The sequence below is a fragment of the Strix aluco genome, chromosome W (assembly GCF_031877795.1).
Source record: "Strix aluco isolate bStrAlu1 chromosome W, bStrAlu1.hap1, whole genome shotgun sequence".
Classification (NCBI taxonomy): Eukaryota; Metazoa; Chordata; class Aves; order Strigiformes; family Strigidae; genus Strix; species Strix aluco.
Window position 1 is genome coordinate 5,178,682 of NC_133970.1, and position 6,000 is coordinate 5,184,681.

Here is a 6,000-nt window from a genome sequence, read left to right on the forward strand (position 1 = left end):
CATCACGCCCTCTACCGACGAACTCCAAAACTCGGCAACAAGCAAAAAAAAAAATACCGGTAACCCCGTAATCTTTGTGCACGAAGCCCCGGACGAAGACGCAGGGTTGCGTGAGTATAGGCCGGTTACCGTTCGGTGGGGTTGGGTTTCCCGGAGCGTGGTGTGTGAGACGCCCAGCAGGGCGAAGCGAGTGCGGACCCCTTGGTAGTGCAGTTCCCATATCCCGCGAGGGACTGGGTCACGAAAAGGGGGAAGCAAATTGTGTGAGTGTGTGAAGGCGCTCCGGAAGATGGGACAGAAGAAGAGCAAGCTCTCTGATCCCATGGGTGGTGTGGGACCCAAGGTGAGGTACCCCCAAATACCACCAGATAGCCCTTTAGGCTTGATGTTAAACCATTGGGAAGATTACCCCTCTAGGCGGGGTAAGGACAAAGTAAAAATGATTTATTATTATATGGAGGTTCGGGGAGGGAAACAAATCAGGGGCGACCATCTCTATTGGCCTGGGTTTTTTTTTTTGGGTCCTTTGAAGAGTGGGTCTGTCAAGCCTTAAACATTTATGTCAATTCAAAGGAACCCTTTAGTTTGGAAGAAAGTGAATATGCACAGGCATACGAATGATATGCAGTATTAAAGGCTTTACAATTACTAAAAGAAAAAGTGGGAACTATATATACCGATTCTAGATATGCCTTCGGAGTAGTACATACCTTTGAAAAATATGGGAAGAGAGAGGCTTAATCAATTCTCGGGGGAAGGACCTAGTACATCAGGAGTTAATATCACAAATTTTACAAGCTATACGAGGGCCCAGCGAAATTGCGGTAGTACACTTAAAGGGACACTAGAGGGGGCTAAATCCTTTAGTACGGGGGAATAACCTTGCTGATCAAGAGGCAAAGAGAGCAGTGCTATTAGCACTGCACTTGGATGATCCGATAGAGACCAGAAAGCGGTGTGTTAATTGTGGAGATAATTACCTCCCCTGTTATGCTTGCTGGGACGATTTCGGGGTAGACGGTATAGAATGTGTATGTGAAAGACCAGGGTTTAAGTGGTGCTTTTTCCATGGAAAATCCTATGAAACTTTAAACTTTACTATTCAAGAACAAACAAAATTAAATCAAATGGGGATTAAACAGAAAGCTAATGGAAAATGGGAACTCCTGGATGGCCGAGAAGTTCTCCCAAAACCCATAACTACCAAGATAATACAGCAATTCCATAAAAACACTCATTGGGGAACTCAGGCATTAGTGGATCAATTTACAACTAAATACATGTGCATTGGGATATATGATATAGCCAAACGAGTGATAGGAGAATGTCTCGTTTGTCAAAAAGTAAATAAACATCAAATAAGAAAACAAGTATATGGGGGGCGAGAATTGACTCATAGACCTTTTGCAAAAATACAAATAGACTTTGCCGAATTACCAAAGGTGGGGAGGTATAAATACCTATTAGTAATTATAGATCATTTAACCCAATTTGTAGAAACCTTTCCCACAGCCTGAGCCACAGCTCACACAGTAACAAGGATATTACTTGAAGAAATTATACCTCGGTATGGAGCAATAGAAACAATAGACTCAGATAGGAGTCCACATTTTGTATCCAGAGTAACCAAAGAGACTTTGACTGCCCTGGGTACACAGTGGCAATACCATACCCTGTAGCACTCGCAGAGCTCAGGAAAAGTTGAACGTATGAATAAAAAAAAAAAAAAAAAAAAAAACTAACTTACCAAATTGATGTTAGAAACTAAAATGTCATGGATAAAGTATCTCCCTTTAGCATTGTTAAATATCAAAACTCAACCCCGAACTGATGTAAGTATTTCTCCCTTCGAAATGTTATATGGGATGCCCTATGATTTAGAAATACCACCAGATCACCCCCAACTTGAAGAATTAAAGATAAAATCCTATCTAATACAGCTAATAACAAGGAGAAAACAACTACAGGCCCGGGGGATGGTAGTACAAAGGCCTCCATTGGATGTGACCATGCATCAAATCCAACCAGGAGATAAAGTACTAACCAAATCATGGAAAGAATCTTCTTTGACCCCCCGTTGGGAAGGACCCTATGTTGCTCTTATCACTACAGAAACTGCTGTTCGGACTGCTGAGAAGGGGTGGACACACGCAAGCCGAGTAAAGGGACCTATACAGGATCCGGCCTGGAAAGTGACCAGCCCTCCTGGGGATCTACGAGTCACCCTTCAGAAAACCTGAAAGAACTCTCTACACATTGTGAGATAAGAACCTACGAAGGACTCGATGAGTGAGACCCTAATATTTTGTCCAATTGAAACTTGTATTTGTTTTCCTTTTATATACATAAAGTGTAATATATGTAAAGAAGGCTGGGGGATTCATAATGCACATGGAATAAATCTCCGGTCTAGTTGTAATCAGTGTTATTAACAAGAATGGAGATTAACTAATCAGACCCTAAAAATTGGAGTAAAAACAGGAAAATAATTGAAGATTCTAAAACTTGATGGGAAATATTTACTAAAGGGATAAATCCTGAAAGAGAGTGCACTCACTCTAATTGACCTACTGAATAACACCCTCAGATCCTAAGGGTGATCTGTAGAAAGCAGATCCCCTGGGTCCCCTGTCGTGAACCCGAGGTCAAAGATAAAAACTGGGAGACCTATGTGTCCTGGAGTAGAGACAAATGTACCCCTGAAGAATACGGCTGCTGCCGAGAAGATGGAACACCCTGCTGCTCTAAGCAACAGAGTAGGCAGAGGAGGCAGAGACGTACCAAAGTGGGGAAAACTCTACTGCCCTACTCTGAAAAAAAAAGGGCCTCTGAGGGAGAAGGACCAGACGAGAGTACCAGACACCCTGATACAAAAGAGACTAAAAAAAAAAAAAAAAAAAAATATACAAACCTATAGAATCCCGCCAACCTTCTATTGGAGCTATTGGATAGTCTGGCTAAGTGTATTAACTACAATGAATACACTACCAGGATGGGCTAGAACGACTAACCAATCCCACCAACCTTTTGAACATACCCTAACTAACCAAATTATATGACCTTGAACAGATACTTATTATGGACATACAGGAAGTATGGATACAGATTTGTATGGAACAAAATTAACAACTACCATACTAAACAATAACCTAACACTCCAAACATATAAATGGGAGAATTCATCCCATACCTGGACAGCTAAAAAAGGAGATGAGATACAGATAAGCTGCAGAGTATTCAATGTAAATGTGATAATAAGTCGACACCCTTTAATTCAAACCATCCGTCAACCCCCTTTTACTCAAATCATTATCAAAGACAAAACAGAATCTAAAATAACTCAAACCCATTGTGAGTCAGAGGCCTGTTGGTATGCATTTACTGCAACCCAACCGGTGTCCATAGTTTATTTGAGAGGAACCAGGTCAGGAGATCAAACTATATCTTTCTGATTTCCATTGAACATACAGGAGGAAACTACAACAACCACAACCCACACTCCCAAAGAGACTACTCAGACTACTCATACTATTCCAACACAACCAACAGTCGTGCTTAACCCAAGAATTTTTGAAATTAGACCATATGCAATTAGAAATACAAGTCAACAACAAATGCTGTTTAACCCGACGTGGTCTCTCAAACAAGTTGAATTGCTGATGCAAAATAATGTTTCAAATATTCAGACAACCTGTTCACCTTTCCTAAAGACTTCTTACGAGGGATGAACAACCTGGCTGCAAAAACAAACTCCTCACACAAAAAGAATGCAGAGAGACTTAACCAGTGCATTGGGAACAGGATTGGGAGTTTTAAATAGTATTGATTCGGAGGTGATAATGAACAAATTGACTACCTCAATTAGTGATTTAACTAATATACAACGACCTTTGCGATCTTCCTTATTGGCTTTGGGGGCTAACCAGTGACTGTTGTCAAATATATTACCAAAAAGGGAAAAGGTAAATATAAAAGATCATGAATTGATTACAGATACACTCAGTGTACTCCAAAATAACCTCTCTTTAACTCTCAGCTGCATCTAGACTCAAATATGGATGCAGTCGATAGCTGCCTCAATTATAAGAGAAGGTGAAGAAGGTATTCTTCCTACTGAAATTCGGAGAATAATTTGGGACAGTGCTACTAATTTTGAAAAGAAACTCCAATCCTGGTGGAACCTGGTAAACTTTACCTATGACCCCATCACAAACACAACTACTACCTTTATACTCACTATTTACAATACCACCATATACCAAATTTATCCTGTCATTACATTAGGGCTGAATCACAACGGGACCATACTCTATCCTTCTGAGCATAGAGTATGAGCCCGAAAAGTAAACGAAAAATGACAAACTGTCAATCTAGAATCTTACATTGTACGAGAACACCAAGGATTCATTTGTGAAGGCAATGCAATTGAGACACAAGATATTTGTTTAGATACCAAACAAAATATTTGTCACTTTGAGGTCCATCCCAATGAAAATCCTAAAACAATACTTATATATTGACAAAAGTTGTGTATGTTTAAGGACGGTTTGTGAATTCTTAACCGTAAACAAGGTCATAGTAGAGACAAAAAAATTATTCAAATCTCTGTGTTTACAATTTCACAAAGATAATCGGATGTAACTTTTCCTATTTAATCCCGGTCATGTCTTACCAACTCCTGCAATCCAATTATACATTAATACATAATCTACAACCTACACCCATTGGAATGAACCTCACTTTGGTTAAGCAGTTACTTCAACACAAAGACTTAGTTAGAATTTTAGAGAAAGTTAAAGAAAACGGACAGAAAACTCTAATAACTGTTCATCACAATGTGGAAAAATACACGGAGTCTTGGAAAGAACAAAAAAAAATGCAGAACATAACTGGTGAGACACCCTTTTTGGATAGTCACCTACTGCTACAGACATCTTGAACAAGTTGTGTCACCCCATTGTGGTTCTCTTGATATTAATCTTAATCAGTTTGACTTTGTCAATAATATTATATGTCATAACTTGGAGAATGATGCAATGAGTAACATATCTGATATCTGTCACCCGTCCAATACTCATTAAAACCAAAAACGACCAATTAAATAATGACTTTAAATTGAAAAAAAACTCTCCTGTTAAATCAACAAGAATTACAACGATTTGATGAACAAAATGATAAAAAGAAAAAGGGGGGATTGTGATAGACAGTAAACTGTTTGTTCATCAAATTCCATTAAAGATACTGGGAGCTCGTGACATATTATTCCATAAACTATGTAGGCCTAAGCTTAATCTTAACTATTACACTGTGTAACGACTAACTGACTGCAAGTGCTTATCTAAGTTGAAATGCTGAAGCAAGGACTCCTACTATGCAAAAGACTGAAAAGAGGGAGAAAAGGAAGAAGGACAAAGGGGAGAAAGACAAAGGGGAGAAGAAGAAGAAAAAAGGGGGTAGTGTCTATATTCTGTAAGATATAAACAAAAGCTTTGTGAGCCACTCTCAGGAAAGCAGGAAATACAAGGAGTTGGTGATGCGAGGAAGACCCGGATGGAGCGACCCCCTAGCTGCAAAGTGCGCAGACGCAGAGTACGCCCCTCAGAGAGACCCGATACCGGAAGGCGGAGGATATAAAAAAGACGGACCCTCGGGAAGTGAGTACACGCCGTTAGTGGAGCAGGGACTCCCCGGCCGCCCAGCGCTGTTTTGCTTGTTGCCGCTTGCTAAATAAACAATTGAAATTTTGATTGGCTCTGACTCACATCAATTTGAGAAATCTACTTATAACAGGACTAAGGGTTTCAGGAAGAGCTTATGTACCAAAACTGCACCTGTAGCACTAGATCTTCCACCATATTTTCATTGCATGGGAGAGTGAGGCCTCTGTCCAGCTGTCCTATGTCCCTGCCTCCTCTTCCCTGCCTAGAATTGAGAAGGTTATTTTTTGGAGAGAAGGAATGTGCTTAAAAGATCTTGGCTTTATGTTGGAGGTTAAAATCA